General features: G+C 41.9%; 1 long non-coding RNA gene across 1 annotated transcript; it reads left to right on the top strand.

Annotated features, from left to right (window-relative positions):
- The first annotated feature begins 3,531 nt into the window (after positions 1 to 3,531).
- On the top strand, positions 3,532 to 17,136 carry LOC309654812. The gene is made up of 2 exons (XR_014260455.1): positions 3,532 to 14,791; positions 15,106 to 17,136. It is a non-coding gene; the product is annotated as an uncharacterized lncRNA (long non-coding RNA).
- Positions 17,137 to 26,172: the final 9,036 nt, after the last annotated feature.

Raw genomic sequence — 26,172 nt, 5'->3', positions numbered from 1 at the left:
TGGTCTTCAAGATTAGGAGATAACATTCAAATCTAAAAGGGGAACCATTAATTTGTATCTCCTCTGTAAATCGAATCACGTATACTGCATGATCACTAAGAGGACACACAAAATTGTTTCATAGTCGGCAAAAAGCTGTTCTTTTGTTGCCTGAAAATAGAGTTAAAGTAAATGTTTTACAGTCGTTGGTTTAGGAGGATAAAACCTGGTGTGCAGCAAAAATCTCGCGTACCTCCTTCGAGCCGGAATCGAACCAGCGACCTAAGGATGACAGCAGGTAATTACCTCTACAGTCCTCCGCTCTACCAGCTGAGCTATCGAAGGACACATTTAACAAGAATTAGTGTCAATTATTGAGCATATAGTAACAGCCAGTGCGAGGCCTAGCTTCTTTGTATTTAAAGTTCGGGCTCAAGTTCAGGAAGTCTCCAGAGAGTTGAATCTCTGGTGAACCAAATCCAGGGAGCAGCCGGGGGCCGAAGGACGAGGAGTCTGAATCCGAGGAAGTAAGCGATAGGAACAGAACAGGAACCATCCGGATTGGGTGTACCTGCGTAGCTTCTGGACTAGGCTGTCCCAGAGTAATCTGCAAACCAATTCTCCCTCCAGGAGCACAGGAAAAACTGGGGCGCCAGGCAGATTGCAAGTGGGGAAATGCGCAGGACGCCACGCTCCAGTGGCAGCCGGGGGATCATGGCCATCAATAGGCCGAGGCTAATTTGCTCTTTTCCGTAAACACAGGTGTGTGTGGACTCCGCCAAGGCCCGGAGTGTTCTCGCAGAGACCTGAGTAATAGTTTCTGCACTACTTACTGAATGGTACAAACACCTGGCTTTTCCCCCAGGATCATAGTGCTCCCAATACTATAGTCTTTCGTCCCAAATACTCGGGATCTGATTTTCCCTGAAACGTCACACAGTGCTTGCTTGCTTTCAACAGTCAGTGGACGTAAGAAAAGGAGAGGACGCCACCCTGTCTGTAACAAGAGCACGAACAGGCCCCAGTGAGATTTGAACTCACGACCCCTGGTTTACAAGACCAGTGCTCTAACCCCTGAGCTATGGAGCCTAGCCACGGTCATACGCATCGTATGGAATTCCCGAAGTTTTAAAAGCTGCAGCCAAATGGCATATCTAAACAAAATTTAATAAATACTTAAAAATTAAAAGGAATTTCTTTTGAAGGAAGCGCTTCTTTATATACGAGGAAGAAACGTGTTCTTGACTAGGCCCAAACGGGAATGTAAGTCCCTGGAAGAGCCCTGGTAGCGCCTGCAGTGCATGCTCCTCAGTCTCAGGCCTGACAAGTCACTCAACTTGGGCAACACCAGGGCCACGAGCGGAGCCGTGGGATAAAGTGGGGTAGGTGAGGGTGCCTTACCGAAGAGAAGGATGCGAGAGATGGCATCACGTCACTGTCTCCTATCTGCTTGGATTCTTAAAGTAACTGCTCCAGCTCTCGTAGACTGAGATTAGGGTTTGTTTGTTTGCTTTTAAAAGGAGGCGGCCTTCTCGAAGCCCAGAACTTACCCCTTGGACCCTCAGAATGGAGGGGGCGGGGGGCGAGGCAGTGAGGATGTGAAGGTATCCAGGCGTCGAGGCCGCCCCCTCCCACGACCTTTCAGCGGAGTCAGGTTCGGTCATAGTCAATCTGGGCCTGAGATTCCTCCAGGTTTCCTGAAGCAGAAACTGGCTTTAGAAAAGGAGTAACCTTTCCCTCGGTCCTTTAACACTCTTTGCCAACAGCTCGGAGTCTGAACGGTAGCTGCTTCTCTCTCGGCCTCGGGGCTCTTCTAAATGCCCAACCTGAAGTCCAGAATGAACAGAAAGTGGTGATACTTTGGAGGGCTGGGAAGGGAGCGCTCCCCTTCTTTTCTCTCCCGTCTTAGCCCGCTCAGCGAGCTGGCGCGGATATTTAGCCATTCATTCAACTGTTATTTATCGAGTTTGTCCCCTACGCCAGGAATGTGCTCGGTGCATGGTGAACAGGTGTGACCAAACCAAACAGGCTAGAGCCCAAGAGCGTCATTCCCCAAGCAGAAGGGACTGCGGCGTAAGGACAACGCTCTCCCTTCCCATTCCACCCACTACCTTCTAGGTGATAGAGAAGCGGCGAGAGCAAGCTTCTCTAAAAGAGGATATTGGAAGTGGGCAACTCTCCCGGACGGTTGCCATGTTCTGTGCGCCCTTGAAGGGTGCCTTAAATCTAGACCTATAGTACAAAGTTCATTAAGTAAAGCTGCAAGGAAACAGCAAGAGCATGTTACAGGGTGTGAGATAGCAGGGCAGGCTAAGACAATGGTTTTAGGATTTGACCTCTGCAGGGGAGTGGTATCGAGTTCCTTCGCTGCTGCACCCTGGGGAGGAGGGTCTTTTGACGAAATCAACGTTTTGGGGTTTTTTTTGTTGTTGTTGTTGTTTTGTTGTCCTTACTTGTCCTCCATCCCCAGACCACCTGCAATGGTGTTGGTCCTAACCTTGTAAGTACTCGGGCCCTCGCGAGAGGGTCCACAGGTGGACAAGCTAGCAGCTCAGCCTGAGTCCCATACTGAACATTCCTACCTCTGGAACGCTGTGGCTCAGGTTCCTCCGAATCTGCACGGTGACGCTCTTGGGGTCTGGAGAAAATCGCTGGACTTAGGAGAGGAATCAAAAACGGTCCTCAAATATTGTGATACAACTAACAGAATATATGAATATTCCTAAATAAAAGGAAGCGTTTTTGCGAGTGGCTCGTTGGTCTAGTGGTATGATTCTCGCTTTGGGTGCGAGAGGTCCCGGGTTCAAATCCCGGACGAGCCCTCCCTTTTCTCTTTTTCCCCCTCCCTCTTTAGAGCTAAATGAAGCCAACACCGCCCAGCCTAGATTCACCTAGACGAAGTCCCTTTCAACCTCGACCTGATTCGAGATTAGCTTGTGAGCAAGTTGGCCACTTCTGTCGACCAATTCAGGGACAACGAAGATGCTACCGTGGGCCAAGGGCTTCGTTGTATAGATAGGGGCCCCTCGTCCCGCTATGACAGGCTTTTTTGTCAGGAATATCTTGCTCAGGCAGGTCTCACGCCGGCACTTCGCGCGGAGAAAAACTAGTGCAGTTCTCACTAGGGCATTTCACACGGAAGAGAGTGGTACCTGGAGGTGTGTTGGGGTCGCAGCGCCATACAGAACCCTCTTCCTGAGGCCCTAGTCCGTCTACCCCAGAGTCGCAAGTGCTGTGGCAGTCTTCCTAATGCTAAATAGGGGCCCCGGGAACCCTCGGGCTCAAAGGATGCAGATATTCATTCCGTCCAAAGGGAGTACAGTTGAATTATTTTCAGGCTTTACTTTCCAAAACGCGGTATAACATAGTGACATTCGTCTTGCCATTTCTGGCAAGAATCCACCCGGCTCTTTAGCGCTCTTTGATTGCTCACTTGGAAAACCAGCAGGCTATAGTGTGAGGTGTCTACCTGTCACCTTAGAGTGTGGTGGATCTTGGTTTGTCGAAGTTGCCCAAACTTAGAAACTACTGGTACGATAGGCCTTCAAACTTGCTAGTCTTCCTAAACTGCTTGTACAAGGGGATCCTTGACAGGATTTCTGTCTGACCTGATCATATTTGCCCTTTGCAAGGTTTGTCTCTTGGAAAAGGTACGTAGACAGGCAAGAATAAAGAGGTTTGTGATTGGTAATTGGAGGGAGGGGAGAGAGTACAATCTGCCAGGACATCCTGACTTCTAGGTTGGTTGTCTCCTGAGAAAGGTGTTATATCTAGCCTGGGTTTTGATGTATTTGCTGAATGATTACTGGTGGAGATGAACAGAAGAAAGTTGGATATAAAGTCCTGAGATTCAAGAGAAAGATCCAAATCAGAGAAAGGAATTTTAGGAATAAAAAACACAGGGCAGTGGTGAACACTGGTTTTGGAAAGAACCCACAGAGAAGAGCATTCACAGAGAGAGGAAGAATTTAAAGACAGGCCCTGGTGATCACTAGTGTTTAAAAATCTGATGGCTGATTTGGTTACTCAGGGGCTGTTGACAATCTTTACCAGCATTTAAAGCAGGAAGTTTAGGGAAGATGATAGCATTGGATGGGTTGAAGAATGAGGGGAAGGTGTGGAAACTAAGTAAATCATTCTTTTTAGGATCTTGACTGTGAAGGGGAGGACCTAGCCGGTTCACACGTCTGGCTTGGAAGTCATAGGGTAGCTCCACAATTATTCTGTGGGGCCTTTCTTTCCCTGCCCTGAAACCTGAGCAAAGGTGTGTTGGGTTGCCAAGAGTGCACTCCTTGGCCTTGGTATGTTCTGACTCTTAAGGGATTTTATCACCAGCACAGATGAAAATGGCAGCATTACTCCTCCCGTCACCATGGTAAGAGGCAGAAATACTGGCTACAATCAAGACAGAGGGAATTCTGTAGCACTTGAAAAAAAAGCAAATTAAAGAATAGCTCATGGGGAACTTGTTGGAAGCTGAGAACTTGCTTGTTGGGGCTGAGAACTACCAGTTCATCCTCATTGACTGGGGAATGTCAGGGGTCACAGAGAAGGTCTGGATCCGGGAAAACCTGCCAAAGTCCTTACTGCCAAAATCCTTTCTGTATTGTCAGATCTTGAAATGTTTCCTATATCTGCAATGCATTAAAAAAAAAAAAGGGAACCCAAGGGAGATATCCATATGCAAAGTTTTGCAAAATCATGGTTTTCCTGGAACAAGGATCTTTAAGGAGGGACTTGACTGTGTATAGCTACTGAACTTATCTGCTCCAAGGCCCACTCAGGAGCTCAGACAGTAGAGTCAGGGCCTGTACAATCTTAGCTCGAGCTGCTAAACTGCCTTCCTCACCTTCTGAGCAATAACTATGGTACTTCTCAGCCAATGTGGGCCTTTAGTATGCTATTATCAACGTGACCCCCTTTGAATTACACAAAAGTGTCCCCAGGAAATCACTATAGAGCATGACTGTTTGACACTTTTTCATCCCTTATGTCATTTGTCCCTTCAAGAAACAAAAAGGTAATGAGTCTTTGCTATGTTCTAGATTTCCAGGTACTCTTCTAGATGGCATGGAAACAAACTCAGGTATGACCCAGTCTCTGTCTTCAAGGGGTTTGCAAAATAATGGGAAACAGGAGAAATGCTGCAGCTTATTAGTATTGCAAAAGAAATTATATCATTTAGGATTCAACCAAAGAGGAACCACTATAAGTGATGAAGAATAAGAGGTTTATTATAATTCTGGGAATTGATGAAGAAGTTTATATGTAAGGCTCTTGCCTCTACGTCTAGTGTTGGGCCTGAATCTCTGTAACTCAGCAGGATGAGCAGTTGAGAAGGAGAAGTGGGCATGAAGTGAGGAGAATCAGTGCAAACCGACACCATGAAATCCACGAAGACAAACTGAAATCAAAAGGGCAGACTGGAACCTACAGCTGTCTCTCACTGTCTCCAACCTTGTTGATGTGGGAGACCTGCAGGAGAAGCTGGCTCCCTTCATTATGGAGATACCCATGTACTTGGCCTAGGAGTTGGAGGAGCTGAAGGAGGAGATTCATTTATGCCAGAGGAGTTGTGGATCCAACTGAAGCCCCATGCCAACAAATGAACAAGCAGGCCAGCATCAATAAGTGCAAGCTGCAACAGAGCCTGGCATCCTATGCCAACCTTCAGAACACTGTGGCTGCCGTGTGTGACATTTTCACCTTCCAAATCTCACTACAAATTTCACCATATCCATATAGGAAATTTAGATCCATACAGAAAAGAAAATTCTCCATAATCTAGTTCTAGCTTAGATAAACTGACACAGTACAAAGTCAACCTTATTGGGCACCTTCTAAGTACCAGGCTCTGTTCTATGTCTTTGGAACACATTCTTATTTTCAGCTTCCTCTTATTTTGTGATCTCTGGAAATAATCTTTTTTTCCTTGACAGCTTAGCTAATATTTAATGGCTTTATTAAAGAGGATACACCTGCAAAACAAAACAAAAATAAAACAAAGCACACACACAAAGAAAGAGCAATTGGAAAGGTAGAGACAAAATCAGGCAAGTGTGGTCCCAGGAAAATCAAAGAATAAGACTAATTTAAATAAGAAGCCAAGATTATCTGTGCCAAGTACTGCTGAGATTAAAGTGAAGAGTAAAAAAAAAATTTATGGCACAGAAATTTATAAAATAAGACTGAAAAAAATACATTCACAGATTGCTCCCTAGTACAATTTTTATTGTGATATTTCTATTCCTAATCACATTCACTTACCTAATATTTGCTCTTGTGCTTTATTAGTAAAATGCCATCTTGTTAGACCCACTTTAAATTTTACAATGATCTCATTACATTTTTGACCCACAGTCAGAGAGAGAGAGAGAGAGAGAGAGAGAGAGTGAGAGACATCCCTATCTCCTCCACCCTCTCTGTCTCACCCAAAAGAGTCTGTGAGTTCCTTGATGGCGGGGATCATGTATTTGTATCTCTGCATACCAACTTAGTTCCCAGAACATGGTACTCAATAAATTTTTATTGAATTAAATTGAGTCCAAAGTAATTTCCCACTATAAAATAATTTTGAAAATAGATGGTTTAACATGCTTTATTACTAAAATTTGGTGATGATTCCTTCCAGAAATGCTATAAACTGTTATATGATTTCCTCTCTTTGGCCAGTGTCTGTGATTCACTTCAGGTTTTTATGCTCCATGAAATTAGGGAGCTTTTAAGGCAATACTTCATCTGTCCTCTGGGGAACACTTCTAGATCACTCCAGAAGAATTCTTTTTCCCTCTCAAATTACTGATCATTCCTTCCATTCCTTTAGTTCTCACTCAGAAATTTTTCAGGATAGAAATATTATGTGTCTGTGTGTATTACTAATGGAACCAGATAAAAGCATTACTATTTCCAGTGATCACTAAAACTTTATGGCCATCTCTTTGCATGTTAATGCTCAGTTTTCCAATTTTGCACCATTTTTTTGAGGTGCTGTCCATACTTTCTTATTTGTTTTTTTTTAATATTGTCTCTATATATACAAACATACTTTAACATGGAATTAATTCCTGTTTAGTGAATGATAGCTTCTGAAAACTTCTCTAACAAGAAAATACTAGACAGGGTAAATCAATTTGCACATGACCTCCAAAATTATTTTGTAAACCCCCTTATCATCCCCTTCTTTTGAATTATTATTTGTCTCTTAGTCTTCCCCTCTAAGGTCGAAGTTGCTTGAGGTTAGGAATCATTGCTTGTTCATCTTAACATATATTAGTGTATCACAGTATCCAACAAAGATGCTTAAAAGACCTTTGTTGAATGACTGAATAAATAAATAAATAAATAAATAAATAAATAAATAAATACATAATTTGTCCAAGATTCCAAGGCCACCACAAATGGAAACTCCCGTTCCCTTTCAAATATACAATGAGGTAGATAAAACATAACACAAAATCTAGTTCTTCGTAGGTACAACAATAGTTGGTATTCATAATTTTTTGATATTAAAGGTCCTCATTCCAATCCCAATTTTGCTAAAAATAAAAGACGAATGAAGACAAGAGATATAAAAATGTAGAAAGATGGACAAATGAAAGAGACAAAATCCAATGACAAAATGAGTGGATATGTCTTTAATTCACTTTTATAATACAGTGTAAATTAGAAAGCCACATTAAATGCTATTATTCATGAACTTTCTTTTTGATCTGCTTTTCCAAAGGCACCTGAAATTGCCATGGAGAAGTAAATAAGTCCCTTATTAAATTTGCTTTACCTCTTTTCCACCTGGCAGTAAACGCAATTTTTTTCAGAAAGTATGTACAAAAATAAAATGAGTGGATGTATGGATAAAATTAGCTTGGCCATGATTTGGAAATTCATGGGACTATGAGTTGGTTACACCATTATTCATTATACCATTCTATTTTTAGTATGTTTGAAATTTTTCATAATGAAAAAGCTTCAGAAATATGTAGTGACAATCAGGTATCTAGTTTTAAAAAACTCAAAGTTTTTAGAAATACAAGATGTCTGCAGTTAGAAATTAATGAATGTCAGAAATATTTCCCTAAAGATGGCAACTTCATTTCCACAAAATTAGTCAGCCAAACCCTGGGGAATGTCAAATACCATGTGGGCTACTCAGAGCCAGGAAATGTAACACTCTAATGAACTTCAACTCCAAGAGGAATTCAAACCTCTCAGTAACAACTTGCTTTTTGATCCAAAAGTAGTGGAGGCAATATAGAAACACATCTATTCACACAGAATCACAGTTCAGAATGGAGAGATAGGATTAAAATAATATATTGAGTACAGAAGCCTATCTTTTTCATTATTACAAAATTCCTTAAAATAAAGATTACTTTTTCTCTCCCTTGTTTTCTTCCCTTTTCATTTTTTAAAAGGGTAAGTAAATAACAACATAGGAAAACAAGACAGAGTGCCATTACCAAATTTTATATAAAAAGAACTTCCAGGAGAAAAAAAATAGCACATAAAATTGAATTAAAAGGAACAGAGAAATGCAATGCAAATCTAAAATATGAACAGGAAATACTTATTCCATAGTCCTTAATTCATACATGTTAACTCACACCCATATATCACCTGGCCTTGAGTATAACCACAATGTGAAAGAGAAGGATAAAATAGGACAAGTGACCTTAGAGGAAACAGTCACTTCAGGATTGGCTGAAGACTATCTTCTAGAATATAGAACTAAGAGATAAAATATATGAGAGAAATGTTAACTGAAAAGGTAGACAAATATCTACGAAACAGAATAGAGTGTGCAGAAAGTGACCCACATATTTATGGCAACTTGATTTTCAATAAGGGGAAAAGAAAATTCAGTGGAAAAAGTATAGTCTTTTCAACAAATATTGCAAGAACATTTGGATATTCATATGATAAAATGGACTTTACACCTTAGACCATATATAAAAATTGTCAAAATGAATCATAAACTTAAAAGTAAAACTAAAAATTTTAAACTTCTAAAAATACAAAATAAGATATAATCTCTGTGACTTTGATTTAGGCAGATTTCATGGAAACTAAATCAAAAGCACAGTCCATAAGATAAAAATTGATAAATTGAACTGTATCAAAATTACAAGTTTTCTTTCTCAAATACTGTTAAGACAATGCATAAACAAGTCATCGCCTGGGAAAAATATATTAAAATCACATATCTAATAAAGGACTTTAGACTATATTAAGAACTTTTAAAACTTGTTCATAAGAAAACCAACAACTAATTTTTTAATTAAAAAAAAGATTTGGACAGTCCTACAATAACAGTTGGAGACTTCAACATCCCACTCTAAATAATGGATAGAACAGCTAGACAAAAAATAAACAAGGAAATAGAGGACTTCAACACTGTAAGCTAACTGGACCAAACAGACATACATAGGACATTTTATCCAACAGCAACAGAATACACATTCCTCAGAAGTACACATGGAACATTCGCCAAGATAGACATTAGGCCACAAAACTAGTCACAGTAAAATTAAAGTATTGAAATTATACAAATGTCTGTTCTGATCACCATGGAACGAAACTACAAATCAGTAACAGAAGGAAAAAATTCACAAATATGTGGAAATCAAACCACACAGTTTTAAGCAACCAATTTATCAAATTAGCTATCACAAGGGAAATTAGAAAATACTTAGAGATCAATGAAAACAAAGTCACAACATACCAAAACTTACAGGATGAAGCAAAAGCAATGTTCAGAAGGAAATTTAAAGCTATAAATGCATACATTAAAAAAAGCTCTCAAATCAATAACCTAGCCTTCAATCTTAAGGTTGAAGAAAAAAGTTTAAGAAAAGTTTTAAGAAAAAAGAAGAGCAAACTAAACACCAAGCAAGCAGATGGAAGGAAATAATAAAGATTAGAGTAGAGATAATGAAAAAGAGAATTTTAAAAAATAGAATCAACAAAATCAAATGTTGGTTTTTGAAAAGATGAAAAAAATAACAAATCTTTAGCTTGACTGACAAAGAAAAAAAGAAAGAAAACTCAGATTACTAAAATCAGGAATTAAAAGTGGAGCTGTTACTACTGACCTTACAGAAATAAAATGGATTGTAAAGGAATACTATGAACTATTGCACGCCAACAAATTAGATAACCTAGATGAAATGAACAAATTTCTAGAAACACATAAACTATCAAAACTGACTCAAAACTTTCTCAAAAAAAAGAATAGAAAATCTGAACAGATATATAGTAAATAAAGAGATGAAATCAGTAATCAAAAACCTATCAAACAAAAATTCAGGATCAGATGGCTTCATTGGTGAATTCTACTGAACATTTAAATAAAAATTAACAACAATTCTTCTCAAACTCGTCCGAAAAGTAGTGGAGGGAATGCTTCCAAACTCATTCTATGAGGCCAGTGTTATCCTCATATCAAATCCAGACAAAGATATCATAAGAAAAGAAAATGATACACCACTATACCTTATGAAAGCAAATGCAAAAATCCTCAGCAAAATACTAGTAAACTTAATCCATCAGCATACTAAAAGGATTATACACTAAAACTAACTGGGATGCACCCCAAGAATGCAAGTGTGGTTCAACATATGAAAATCAATATAATATGCCATGTTAATAAACTATAAGGGGGAAACACATGATCATCCCAATTGATAAAGAAAAAGCATTAGACAAATTTGATATCCTTTCACGATGAAAATACTCAACAAACTAGGAACAGAAGGGAATTTCCTCAATGTGATAAAGGACATCTATGAAAAATCTGCAGCTAATATCAATTTTAATGGTGAAATACTAAAAACTTTCCCCCAAATTCAGGAACAAGAGAGGACAACCACTTTCACCACTTCTATTCAACATTGTACTGGAAGTTCTAGTTAGGGAATTCAGGCAAATAGAATGGAATGGAATGGAATAAAGCAAAATGGAACAAAACAAAATGAAATGATACAATGTGATACTATGCCATACCATACCGTGCAATATAATGCATCCAAATTGGAAAGGAAGAAGGAAGACTGTCTCTACTAAGGGAGATTTTATGATTTTTATATCTAGAAAATCCTAAAGAATCCATCCGCCTTAAAAAACTATTGAAGCAAACAAATCAATTCAGAAATGTTGGTGGAAACAAGATCAACATACAAAAATGATTTGTATTTCTATACATTAACAATAAACAATCCAAAAATTAAATTAAGAAAATAATTCCACCATTTACAATAGCATCAGAAAGAATAAAATACTTAGAAATAAATTTAACCAAGGAGATATAGAACTTGTACACTAAAAACTACAAAAGGTTGTTCAAAGAAATTAAAGAAGCCTTAAATAATGGAAAGACACCCCATGTTCATGAACTGTAAGACTTAATACCATAAATATGGCATTACTAACCAAAGCATTCTACAGATTCAGTGCAATCCTTACCAAAATCCCAACTGCATTTTTTGCAGAAACGTACATGCTGATTCTAAAATTCTTATGGAATTGCAAGAGACCTCTAGTAGCCAAAACAGTATTGAAAAATAAAAATAAAGTTGGAGGATTCACATTTCTCAATTTTAAAATCTTCTACAAAGCTACAGTAATCAAGATAATGTGGTATTGACATAAGGATAGGCATATAGGTCAATGAAATAGAACTGAGAGTTCAGAAATGGACCCATATATCTATGACCAATTGATTTTCAGCAAGAGTGCCAAGACCATTCAATGGGAAAGGAATAGTCTTTTCAACAAATGGTGCCAGAACAATTGGATATTCACATGCAAAAGAATAGAGTTGAACTCATCTCACACCACATACAAAATGAACTCAGAATGGATAAAAGATCCAAATGTAAGAGTTAAAACTATAAAACTGTTAACAGAAAACATAGGGGTAAATTTTCATGACCTTGGATTTGACAATAGATTCTCAGATATGACACCAAAAATATAAGCATCAAAAAAAGAAGTAGGTATATTGGACTTCATCAAAATTATAAACTTTGTACATCAAACAACAGCATCAAGAAACGAATCCCCTTAAAATCTGACAAACTTTCAGGAATTATTTTTCTCCATTTTTTCTCTCTCTCTCTCTCTTTTATTGATTGGAAATACAACTTTTTAAATTGATCCTCAAATGTTTTTTAACTATTCTTTCCTATTTTCTATTAGTAATCATTTGCTTTACTTTCTGGGAGCTTGCTTTTTCTCTACATTATGACATATATTAAAAATTCCTGCTATCGTATTTTTTAATTCCTAAGAGTTCTTATTTCTGAGTGAGTTTTTTGGTTTTTCGGTTTTTTTAATATTTTAATTTTATTGGAGTATAGTTGATTTACAATGTTGTGTTAGTTTCAGATGTATAGCAAAGTGATTCAGTTATACATATACATATATTCTTTTTCAGATTCTTTTCTCATATAGGTTATTACAGAATACTGAGTAGAGTTCTCTGTGCTATACAGTAGGTCCTTGTTGGTTATCTATCTTATATATAGTAGTGTGTGTATGTTTATCCCAAGCTCCTGATTTATGCCTCCCCCCGCCCCCCCGAGTGGGTTTTTTGTTTGTTTGGTTTTGGGGTTTTCTGGCAACATCACTTTTTGCCCCATGTCTGCAGCATACTATCACTGAAAACATTAATGACATTTTTTAGAAAAATAAGATGATATCTTTCCTATGTGGTCACTGTTTCCTCCAAGTTACCCTTTTCTGTTTGTTTCAGACAAATAAAATCACATTAGATGATTTCCCCCAGCAATTAGCTGATCCTTGGTTAAATGTTTATATTAAAGAGAGGGAGACTAAGTAGCTGTTTGGAAGTTCTGAGTGCATGGATGGTACTTGATTCTGGACCTCACTCTACGGTGACATGGCTGGCTTGTTTTTTAGGAAACACCAATGCCAGTATCTTCAGATCTTTCATTTTGGACTTGTCAGATAACACAAAGAAAATTCTTCAGCTTCCTGTCTAGCTGCCGAACGTGTGGGAGCTAAGTAGGCAACTCAGCAACCAGTACATATACATTTATTTAATCCCCTACTTTCTGTACAGTATTCCTATCTTTGGCAATCAAGAGACCCTCTCTTTTACCTGTGCCAGAAACAAATCATCCAGTCTCCTGTTGGAGTGGGAGAGGGACAACAGTCAGCCTGGGTAGTAAAGAAGTATCTAGAATTCAACTGCTTCTTAAATATTTTTCAATTCTTCTTAATTTAGCCTTCCATTCACCCCACTTCCAAAAATATAGAGGGACTCTATGGATTATATCAAGCTGATTCTTGTTTTTTCTCACTGCTTGAATAGAAATAATCTTTTTCCATCAGTCTTTCCATGCCAGTTACTACTAAATTATCTGCTTTCTATCTTCCAAAATGTTGTTGCTTTGTTTCCTTTCCCATGCTATAGATTTAGTGGAGTTTTGGGAGGGAGAAAATTATGGATGCATGTGTTCAATCTACCATATTTATGCCCATATTTACCAATTTCTTTGTTGATCTTTCCTTCTTGTATCTCAGTCTCTCTTTCCAGGCTCATTTTCTGTACATCTTTTAGATGTTCCTTTAATAAAAATCTGTTGGTCATTAACACTCTCAGTTTTTATTTATCAGAAAATGCCTATTTCACCCCATTCTTGGTATTCTTTCTGCATACATAATTAACAGTTATTTCCTCTCAACACTGTCTTCAGTCTTCAATTAATACGTGTTGGAAAGTCAGCTATCATCTTGTTATTCTTTGTAGGTAATGTCTTTTACTCTGGCTGCATATAAAATCTTCTCTTTGTCACTGATATGCTAGAGTTTCACAATAATGTATCTATGTTTAGAATTTTTTTTTTTAATTCCTGCATGGTCAACATTGTGCTTCCTGTATTTGGAATTCAACTCTCATCAGTTCTCTGAATTCATCACCTATTATCCCTTCAAGTATCCTCTCTTCTTCATTCTGTTTTCTTCTTTAGGACATTATTTCTTATATAGTTTTCATCTCCTTGTGTCTGTTAAATTCTGGGTAACATCTTCAGATGTTTATTGACATTTACTAATTCTCTCTTGGTATGTGTAATTCACTAATTAAATCATTCATTGAGAGTTTTATTTTAATAGTTATATTTTTCATTTTAAAGGCTATAGGTTTTTTTTCTTTTGCAAATCTGTATGATCATTTTTATAGTTTCATATTGCTCATTTATTTATATGACCCCTACCTTTTATTTCTTTGAACATTTTCTATTTAGTGATTTTGTGTTGTTTAGCTGAAAACTCCAATATCTGAGGGCCTACTGAGTTTAAGATTTTTTTCCTGCTGCTTTGTTCCTGTGTGTTGGTGATTTTTGAGTATGAGTTCTTTTCTGGTTTATCTTTATCTGTGGAAATACTGAGGACCTAAGCTGGGGTGCCCTCCTTCTGATAGTATTTGCCTCTGATTCTGTCTGCAGCCAGGACTACCTATCCTCACACACTTACTTATGTGTTACTGGCTTTTCAAACCATTGAGAGCTATAAGGTAGCTCTTTAATATGTGAAATCTAAACACCTTTGGCCCCATGATAGTTGAGAAATGCAGTTCATGTAATTTCAAGTTTTTAGACACCAGTAGTTTGAGAGTTGATTAAAGATAGTGAAATAGTTTGTGTTTCTCTGAAGTAGAAGATGATAAAGAAAAACACATTTTTTATATGAGCATTCATCTATGTTTAAAAATAATTGATTTTAGTATCCTTTTCTTCAGATATTAAAAGTTATTTTCCTAAAGAATCTAAATATTTCACGTAAAGACTTTCACGTATAGGATTTTTTTTTTTTTTTTTATAAATTTATTTATTTATTTATTTATTTTTGGCTGTGTTGGGTCTTCGTTTCTGTGCGAGGGCTTTCTCTAGTTGCTGCGAGCGGGGGCCACTCTTCATCGCGGTGCGCGGGCCTCTCACTGTCACGGCCTCTCTTGTTGCGGAGCACAGGCTCCAGACGCGCAAGCTCAGTAGTTGTGGCACACGGGCTTAGCTGTTCCGCGGTATGTGGGATCTTCCCAGACCAGGGCTCGAACCCGTGTCCCCTGCATTGGCAGGCAGATTCTCAACCACTTCGCCACCAGGGAAGCCCTAGGATTTTTTAAGGCTTAAATTTTTCTTAAATTTTAACCTTTGGAACTTAAATATTTTATCTGCTAAGTTTTTGGAGAACTCATTTTCCTAGATGGAATAAAAGCTCCTCAAAAAATAGTTGAAGTAACACAATACTATATATAAAATAGACAACCAACAGGGACCTACTGTATAACACAGGGAACTCTACTCAATATTCTGTAATAACCTATATGGGTAAAGAATCTGAAAAAGAATGAATATATGTATATGTATAACTGAATCACTTTGCTGTGCACCTGAAACTAACACAACATTGTAAATCAACTATACTCCAATAAAATTAAAAAACAAAACAAAATCAAACAAACGAAAAAATGGTTGAAGTAGCAGGAATGACATTGCTTTAAAAACTGATAAAAGAAAAAGCATTTGAGATGGTTGTCAGTTGTTTTTCTTATTAATTTGTAGGCATTCTTTATATATTTGGGATGTAAATCTTTTGTTGGATATACAAGTACATTCTCCCACTCTGTGGCAGGCCTCTTTACTCACTTAATGGGATTTTTAAAATGAGAAGATCTTAATTTTAATGTTACCCAATTTATCAATTTTATCCCTCTACATTTGTTTGTGTCTTGTTTAAGAAATGTTTGTCTAACTCAAGGTCATCAGGGTATTCTCTTATGTTTTTTTAAAGATGTTTTACTGTTTTACATTTCATAATTAGATTTACAATTAGATTTATAATTCATCAGTGTTGTATGCAATATGTGCTTTGAATCAAGATTCCTTTCCCTCCATTGTAGTAGCCAAATGATCCATTATTATTTATTGAAAAGACAATTATCTCCCTTGCAGTGTAATCTTTGTCACAAATCAGTGGCCAAGTTTGGGTCTATTTCTAGACTGCACTGTTTGATTGGTATATTTGCCTGTCCTATATCATTACCATCCTAACTAAACTGTTGTGTCTTTATAAAGTTTCTTGGTACCTGGTATAGTTAAGTCCTCTCTATTTGTCCTTTCCAAGAGTATATTAGCTGTTTTGACACTTTGCATGCCCTTATATGCTTTAGAATTGTCTTATCAAGTTTCCCTGCCCAATTACGGAATTTTGATTAGATTTTTAAGATCATAGATTATTTTGAGGAGATTTGATATTTTTACAATATTGAGTTGTTTAGTCTATAAATGGACTGTCTTTCCATTTATGTAACTTTTCTTTAATTCTCCAATAATATTTTATATTTTGTGCCTTGAGATTTTGCATATTTTAAAAGATATGTTTCTAGGTATTTCATTGTTTGATGCTATTATAAAGGCAATCTTTTGAAAATTTAATATTCTAACTATTCTAGTTGATGATGGCATATAGAAATATAAGTAATCTTTGAATATTGACCTTTGATACTGCAAGTGTATTAAAATAACCTATTATCTCTAGTAATACAGCTGTAGATTTCTTTTTTCTTTTTTTTTTTTTTTTGGGGGGGGTGCTTTACACAGTGAAGGTTTATTTCTCACTCATATTATAGTCTCGTGGCCTGCAGCAATGGCTTAGAGATCCAGGGTCTTCAGCAAGAGGCCTGCACGGTCACTAAGGGCATTCTAATCTTGTTTCAGTCTCAGACAGAAACCTAGCACCATTTCACCATTAAACACATTGTTAGATGATCATACAATGCGACTTTTGTTTGTAAATGCACTTTATCAAACAAATTGCCTTCTGGTTTATTAATAACATTATCATGAGAGATACTGAATTTTATTAAATGAATTTTCTTCATCTATTAAAATAGTCTTCTTATTTTTTCCTTTATTCTGTTAGTATGGTGAAGTACACTGATTTTTCTAATGTTAAATCAATGCTACTTTCATCCAATAGCTCCAATTTTGTCAGATATGTAATAATTTTTATATATGTTTTATTTGATTTGCTAATGTTTTGTTTAGAATTTTTATAGCCATGTTCATGAATGAGATTGACCTGTAATAAATCTTTCTCTTAATATCCTTGTCTGCTTTTGTTATACAATTCATACTGGCTTTTTCATAAAATGAGTCATTTTCATATATGTGTGGATTTTCTAGTTATTATCACTCTGGATTTTACCTCTCTTATATTTTGACTGAGTAAGTCTTGTCATCTTTTTTCTCTCTCCAGTATCACGAAGCAGATGTTTTCATATATTGTTTCAACTTTCAGATTTCCTCAGTGATAAGGGTTAGTTGCAATATCTTACTATGTGATTCCCAGAAGCTTCTTCATTTGCTTTTCATCACAGAAAACCCTGGACTCTTTACATGGAAACTGTCACCTCTGGTAGTTACCTTAGAAGGAATTATGGACCTTTTTTTACCTTCCAGTAAATCAGGTCTTTAGTCATTACTCCAGGGTGTCATTATTTATCAGAGCCTTCATCTTTCTGGAGCTGACGGTGAAATGCCTCAGGCTAGTAAATAATTTAACATGTGCTAGATGTCTGTCCTGTGCAAGGTACTGTGAAAAGCAAGGTGCTGCTGGTACCAAAATAAATATGAGATTTCCCCAGATTTCAAGGAGCTCACTCCAAAAGAGGATATTAAAGTATAATATCAGCATAGCATGATAGGCGGAAAGGTGAAAGTAATTAAGGAGTACCAAAGAGACAAAGAGGAAGAGGACAAAATTGAGACTTGAGGAGCTAGGAAAAGATTATGATAAAAGATGATCCTGAAATGAGTAAGAGAGAATGAGAAGGAATTTGATAAAAGAGGAGGCAGAGGGATCAAAGCTGAACGAGCATCTTGTTACTGTCCAGTGTTCGTAAACCCAGGAAACACGGCACATTTTGACTGAATCAAAGAGTTTGGGTGGAGGTGGGAATGGGGGCATTGAACTGATTAAGCTGGTTACTTCAAATGTGATCCTTTCTGAGGCTCCAATATTTTCAGTAAAATACTAAGATGATACGAAGAAAAAGCCACCAGTAAAAAGAGCAGCCCTTCCCATCTTCTAGGGCAGTGTTGACCTCCCGTTGAGAATGGGTCGTGCTGCAGGGCCTAGAGGCAGGAATGCATTTGCTCTCTTTGTGACTTGGATTCCTGCCCTATTACCTGGCATACAGTGAGAGACAGTGAAGTTGCAACAATGGGAAAACAAGGAGCTTGCCTAGTAAGACACTGCTTGTTTTTTAGCCTTTCATCCCAGGTGTGGCTTCTCAGACGCTGTTCTTCTGCCTTGTAAAAATAAAGGGGGTGCCTTCTGATCCTGAGGAAGATGAGTCACCTTGTAGTATCTTGTGGCTACCAGCCTCAAGGACGCCACCCTCCCCTCTTTTAGAGAGTTTTATTTATCTACAATGTACTTAATGATTTTGGCTTGAGCATGCTCTGATATTTAAATAAAGGGACTTTGCCACAAAATGCCCTGAGACATTTCAGTCTGTGTACAATATGGGACTGGCAGGCAAAAGGTGGACTTGAAAGGATTACACTTCTCATCCTCCATCTTGAAAAGACTGTGATATTTATCCACACTCCCTTACCCACTACTGATTGAAAAACTGTTCCATTTGACGCCAGGTTTTATGTTTCTTGCTTATAGATTTTGCATGCAAATGTCATTTTACCCATCTTGGACCACATACTTCTTGATTACTTGTATTAGCGTGAGTGTACAGATGGAGGAGAGTGAAAAACCTTTGGTTTCTAATTAATCTCACTATTGAACGGTAAACATTTTCATGTATAGCTTATGTATAACTATTTAATTATCACTGGGTATGGCCTGCATAGAGGGTTTTATTGATCCAGACATCATAGAGGCAAGACTTTCTGAGAAAGGCTACCTTGGTGGTAAACAGAAGTGATGTTGAGGTTTGAGAAAGAGAGAAGACAATTTCAAGAGCTCCTGAATGGAAATTTCCCAATTCCCCATTCCTGACAAATCTGGAAAGGAGGTAAACCCTTATACAACATAAGATTTTTCTCTCCTGGCATCAGCAATGTCTCTGCCTTCTCTGTCAGCTGATCCAAGCCAGGTAGTTGCAAAATGTATGTGCAGAGAAAATGACAGTAGGTGTGGGAATGGATGCAATGGAGGTGATTGTGGAAGTACAAGGACATTATGAACCTTTCTTCTGCTGGTCATTCTGGAAAAATAATAAACATATCACGTTAAAAAGCCATGGTGTCTTCTCCAAAAAGACTCACAAGGGATGTTGAGAAATCTTTCCCTTGCTTCTGGGGTGAGCAGCAACTGGAAATCAGGGGTATGATGAGATAAGTTAAAATTCCATGCACAATTATTTGTATCTTCATTTCCTGCTAGTCCTGGACTTCTCTGTATGCTCTAGTGATACCATATATAGTTACACAAAAAAATCAACACTCTTCAGGTTTCTGTTTCTTTTCTGTTTTTGATCCACTCCGCTCACCTGATCACAGATCTACTACTCCTCTTCTAAAACTGAGCTGACTACAGTGCATTGCCTCTACCATGAGATCTTCCATATTTTCTATTTTGCCCTCCACCCCAGCCTGAATTAAAACTTCCTAAGATTGATTTTAATTTTAGATTTACATGGAATATTCTATCTACCTCAATTGTAGTTTTCAGCACATTGTATTATAACTGTCTACTTCCATCTCTGCGTAACCTACAGTCAGAAATATTTTAGGGCAAGACCTATATTTTAACTTCTACATCCCTGGCACAAGCACAATACATGGTACGTATTAGGTGCTTATTAAATGGTTTGTGAACAAAACATACCTGAATACCAGTCCTAAAGAGTGGCAATTCTATTGAGTCAACACAACCTGGGTTGATGAGCTAAGAGGATGCAGGACTTACTAGTCCCCTTATTGATGCATACATGCCTTCATTCATAATTCTAAGAACACATTCTTAGTAAATACATAATGTTGTAAAAGGTAGAATTACAGGATGTCCAAGAAAGGCCCAATTCCATCACTGGTCTCACTATGTTAATTTCTGCATATGGTGACATTCAAGGCTGGGGTCTCTTTGTGGATACAGAGCAATAGAGTCTTCATATAGATCACCTGTCTGAGCTAAATAATATAAGCAGACTAGGAGATATCATTGCTCATAAAATAGCCAAAAATCTACATGAGCGCCGGGAAATATTAACAATACAAAAAACCTGAGGATTCTTAGCAGAAAAAAATCCAGGGATCAGATTGACAGACCACCTAAATAAGACACTGGGAGTAATAACTATCCATTAAACTACAGGGACCAAACAGCTGCATATTTCGGCTTAAATGTCATTTAAAAAGCAGTGAAGATTAGCAAATACATTCTCAAAAGGTAAATCTCTACAAATACCATGCTAAGAAGGCAACCATGGGAGTTTACTACATAGCTGGGTTTCTAAAAATTCTAGTTCTCAGATAAAATTAAAAATACCAACAGAAAAAGAAAAAAACATTGAGGAAAACAGACATATACATAAAATGACATGAAAAGTTTCACAGATGCATGCCAGGGTTATCCGTGGCCCGCCTAGGGGCCGGTATGGACATACAGGGCTTGCAGTGAACAGTTCCTCTGGGGCAACCTGTTTGACAGGGATCTGTCCATGATTAGAGAAGCTGTGGTATCAGATAGAGACAGCGCTGTCCTGGGCAGAAGGAGCAAAAGCAAGAGCTGTAGATGAATAAAAGTTATAAAGGGCTTTGGAGGTGGGGGGTCGGGGCTTTGGAGGTGGGGGGTCGGGGCTTTGGAGGTGGGGGGTCGGGGCTGGCTAGTTGCGGCTGCCCGCTAAAGCAGGAGCAATGGGGGCTGGGCTGTTTTGCGTTGAAGGGCATGGGTCAATGGACTTCAAGAAGTAGGTGTGTTCCTTGGCGACAGCCCGCAGGTGGCTGTGAAGGTGACTCCGGAAGGGTTTTCCTGGCTGAGTTCAGCTGCTGACCTGCTGCAAGGGCCAATTTGCAGGGCTGGGCGCTAGGGGGTGGTGACGGGGCAAAAGCAACAGAGCACTTCCTTCGAGCCGGAATCGAACCAGCGACCTAAGGATATCCACATGTGTCAGATCTACAGTCCTCCGCTCTACCAGCTGAGCTATCGAAGGGTGCACGTTAGCGAGTGCTGGGTCCTTCGTTTTTTCTGGAAACGACAGAGGCCAAGGCTCTGGAAGACCCCGGGTGCAATATGCCCTAGGTTAATTGGAAGCCCCTTGGCAGGGAGCCGTGCACACGCCGGGGATCCGTGGTGGCCAGGCATCCCGGGGAGGCGATTTTCAGAATGCCTGGGCCCGGGCCGCCACCTGTTGACTCATTTTCTCTCCCCTGGGCTCCTTCTACAGGGAGAGACCAGGACGACAGCCCTCGGTGGCCAGAAAGCCGGTAAGAGGGTGAAGGGAATGGGGGCGTTAGTGAAACCCACACGGATGAGTGGGTCGGGTAGGGCGGGCTTGCGGAGGGAAGCAGGGGAGAAGAATGCACCACCAGGCAGGCACGGTCGCTGAAGGGCCCTCGAGGAGTTTCTGAGCTCGCCCCCCGCCCCACCCAATCACATACCCGCTCCCTGGTGCTGGGGCGTCATCACCCCCGCCATTTAACCTCGACCCGACCCTGTTGCCCACCGTGAGCTGGGCTCACTTTTCCGCCCAGTGAGACTTCCTGGAAGTGAGGGAGAAAGGATGTCCCCATAAGTACCCAGCCGTCTGGCCCGCTGCGGCCCGTCTGGGGACTTGGCTCGCGTTCTCTGCCCACAGACCCGGATTACTCTGGCAGAGGCGGCTGCTCCCTGAAGTAGCTCAAGATTCTGTGGGCTTCCTGGACAGGCAGAGCACACCGCTGTCCAGGTCGGACCTCTTGCCCTCGCTCCGCGTCTTTGACAAACGTTTCAGATGCCATCTGGTGTGTGCCCGCCACCTGACACCACTCGCTCACCCACCCAGCTCAGGTCGCACAGAAGTACGGCAAGCCACACCCAAGTCACCTGCCCTCCGATGCCTGTGTCGCCACCCCTGATCGGGAGACCGGCAGGTCTGCACCTGCGAGGATGAGGGCCGTGTCTGCGGAGGTCCCCTCCTGCCCGCTGTGAGGCCCCAGACAGGAGGAGGTGGCCGTGCCGGGGCTCACCGGGCTGTGTCCAAGTCACCAGAGTCCACCTCCCAACCACGGGCACACCCCCCCCCCCGTTATATCCCCTAAAAACCAAAGCTAGTTCCCCCAAACCTGGGAACCTTCTCTCCCTCTCTCGAGGATGAGGGAGGAAGAGAGAGAGAGAGACGGAAGTTGGAGAGAGAGATGGACGGAGATACACAGAGACTGCAGTTGTTGGGCTAGACAGAAGAGAGAAGCCATGGACCATCCTAGGACTAGGCAAAGTAGGAAAGAGAAATTGAGTGGGAGGATTTTCAAGAAGAACGCCTTGGTTGTCCGCGACCCATGTGATGGCCCGTGTGCTTGTTGGGCTCCAGGGCTCCCGTGTGGACACATGTTTGTCGGATCTGTCCACGTTGAGCAAAGTGGTGGTGGCAGAGGGGGCGCTGCTCTCCCTGGGGAGAGGTGAGAGAATAAAAGTGTTAAAGGCTTGGGAGGTTGACTGGCTGGCTGGTGGGGGCACTCTGCTAAGGCATGAGCAAGGGGATGTTGTGGACTGAGGGGCATACGTCTGTGGATTTCAGGAAGGAGGGGTAAGTGGTTCTGGAAGGGCTTTGTTGGCTTTGTCCGGTGAGCATGAGCATGCTCTTGTAGTGCAGGCGGAAGGGCCAATTTGCAGGGCAGAGGCAGAGGGCGTGGCCATCATGATGGGGCAAAAACTAGTAAAGCACCTCCTTCGAGCCGGAATCGAACCAGCGACCTAAGGATATCCACCTGTGTCAGATCTACAGTCCTCCGCTCTACCAGCTGAGCTACCGAAGGGTGCACAGCCATCCATCTACTGACAAGCACTGGGTCGTTTCTTTTTGCAGAAACGGTGGAGACCAAGGAACTGGAGCCTCACCGTTCCTCAAAGGGGAACACCGCCTCTAAGCTCCTCCCCCCATGCCCTCCATCCCACCCCAAGCCCCGCTCCCGGCTCTGTACACCCCTCAGCTCGCCACTCACTCCAGACAGAGGCCGTGGTGCCCACCTAAACCTAGTTTTACTTTTCCGCGCAGTGAGGGCTCCTGGGAAGTGATGGAGAAAGGACGTCGGGCTAGACCTGTCTGGGGACTTGGCTCGCGTTCTCTGCCCACAGACCCGGATTACTCTGGCAGAGGCGGCCGCTCCCTGAAGTAGCTCAAGATTCTGTGGGCTTCCTGGACAGGCAGAGCACACCTCTGTCCAGGTCGGACCTCTTGCCCTCGCTCCGCGTCTTTGACAAACGTTTCAGATGCCATCTGGTGTGTGCCCGCCACCTGACACCACTCGCTCACCCACCCAGCTCAGGTCGCACAGAAGTACGGCAAGCCACACCCAAGTCACCTGCCCTCCGATGCCTGTGTCGCCACCCCTGATCGGGAGACCGACAGGTCTGCACCTGCGAGGATGAGGGCCGTGTCTGTGGAGGTCCCCTCCTGCCCACTGTGAGGCCCCAGACAGGAGGAGGTGGCCGTGCCGGGGCTCACCGGGGTGTGTCCAAGTCACCAGAGTCCACCTCCCAACCATGGGCACACACCCCTCCCCTGTTATATCCCCCAAACACCAAAGCTAGTTCCCCCAAACCTGGGAACCTCCAATTCCCATGGGGGGTGGAGGGCATGGGCACATCCAATGGAAATCTTAGTATCTCTCTTTGGTCCCTGTCTGCTGGTCTCTGCATATGGTGACATTCGAGGCTGGGGAACCTTTGTGGCCACAGAACAGTAGGTTCCTCCTGAAGGACTCCTGTGGGAAAGCAGTGGCACTACTCCCTGGACCCTGGAAACTCCACAGCCCCAGGCTCAGCTCCTCTTGGTCAGCAGTGGGGCAGCGGGGAAGACTGCTGCTGCAGAGGAGACCTGGAGACGAAGATATGCGCGAAAAGCAGTCTGGATGCAGAGGCAGAACCCGAACCAAAAAGGAGCTCGCGGCCGCAAGGGTCAGGGGAGGGCAGCGGCTGGGCCCCAGGGCCTGCAGAGAGCCACACTCCCATCACCATTCCTCTGACAGTGCTTTCCAACTGTATCTCCAGCCTTCAGGAGTTTCCCTCCCACAGGAGAGAAAAGAGCAAGGGCCACTCCTTGGCTTTCCTCTCTGCACCCACATGCCCTGACAACCCTCCCCCAACCAGCACCATCCCTGAAACCCGGCTCGGTGGCGGTGGAGGGAGGAGGGTGTGGAAGGCTGTAGCCTCAGGGGCCCAGCACTTAATTCAGCCAGCTGGTCAGAAGGCACAGGCCAGTGGCCTGTGTCAGGAGGACAGTCGGTGTGCGCCTCCAGGATCACACATCCGGCCACCAAGCCCCACTCCCTGGCCCTTTCTGCTCCCTGCCTTCAGCCACCATTATCTGCCCCCCGACCCCGGCCTTTTCCTACTCTCAGGTCTCTTTCTCAGGTCTCAGCCTTTCCTTTTGCTCACAAACTCCCTTCCTCTCCCCATCTCCCCCTCTCCCTTGCAGTCGCTCTCCCTCGGTCTCTCTCTGTCTCTATCTTTATCTCTGTCTCTATTTCTCTGTCTCTCCATCAGAAGTAGCAGGGGAATTGGTGCAGGGGTTTTTCCCACAATTGTACAGAGTGTGAGCAATCGTTGCTCTTGCAGAAGGAACTCAAACCTTCCTGCGGCAGCAAGAACAGGTGTGAAATTTTGAGGAATTTGAAGTTTTCCCGTGGCCTCGGCCTTGTTCTCTGACTGACAGGAGACCTGAATGGGGCCTCTGAAGTTTTCATCGTGACTTCAAGCCTCCTCCCCTGTCCTGAGAGCCCTGGTGTCTTTTGCTCCTGCCAATGCCAGCGGCTCTTGATGCAGGCGCACAATTGGCAACGGCTTGGCAAACCTCAGGGTGGCAGTCCTGTCCCACAGTATATAAAGCAAATGGTGAAGAAGGTTTTCTGTCTCCCTAAGTCTATATATTTATGATCATTCAAGAGAGACACAGAAAGAGAGAACGAGTTCGAGAATGAGGGAGAGAGAGAGAGAGACAGTTGGAGAGAGGGATGGACAGAGATACACAGAGACTGTGGTTGGGCTAGACAGAAGAGAGAGGCCATGGGCCATCCTAGGACCAGGCAGAGTAGGAAAGGGAAATTGAGTGGGAGGATTTTCAAGAAGAATGCCGTGGTTGGTTGTCCGTGACCCATGTAATGGCCCGTGTGCTGGTCGGCCTCCAGGGCTCACAGTGGGCAGCTCCTGTGTGGCCACATATTTGTCAGGGATCTGTCCACGTTGAGCAAAGCAGTGGTGTCACAGCGGGCACTTCTCTCCCCGAGGAGAGGTGCGTGAATAAAAGTTTAAAGGATTTGGGAGGCTGAAGGGTCTGGCTGGTTGGGGTAGTCTGTAGGGGCTGCTAAGGGTGTTTTTGGTTGAGAGGCATGTGTCTCTGGATTTGGGGAAGGGACAAGTGGCTCCAGAAGGGCTCTGTCGGCTTTCTCCTGTGAGAATGAGGATGCTCTTGTAGTGCAAGGGGAAGGGCCAGTTTGCAGGGCAGAGGCAAGGCGGCACTAGGCAGTGGTGGGCGTCATGATGGGCCAAAAGCATCAGGAGCACTTCCTTCGAGCCGGAATCGAACCAGCGACCTAAGGATGTCCACATGTGTCAGATCTACAGTCCTCTGCTCTACCAGCTGAGCTATCGAAGGGTGCACACCGGTAAGTGCTGAGTCCTTCCATTTTGCAGAAACGACAGAGGCCAACGCACTGGATGGCCCCAGGTACAACATGCTTTTGGTTGGTTGGAAGGCCCCTAGGCAAGGAGCGGTGCATATGCTGGCTCCGTGGTTGTCAGGCATCCTGGGGCGGCAATTTTCAGAATGCCTGGGACTGGACAGTCACCTGTTGACTCATTTCCTCTACCTCCCCGCCCTGTCCCTTTCTACATGGAGTGGCGGGATGACGCCCTTCCCAGGCCAGAAAGCCGGCAAGCGGGTGAGGGGAAAGGGGACGTCGGACAAACGGATGCGTGGGTTGGTTGGGGGCGGGCTTGCGGAGGAATGGAGAGCAG

This window comes from Balaenoptera physalus (assembly GCF_965194825.1).
Source record: "Balaenoptera physalus genome assembly, chromosome: 2".
Classification (NCBI taxonomy): Eukaryota; Metazoa; Chordata; class Mammalia; order Artiodactyla; family Balaenopteridae; genus Balaenoptera; species Balaenoptera physalus.
Note: the sequence above shows the minus strand (reverse complement) of the source record. Positions and strands in the feature narration are given on the sequence as shown.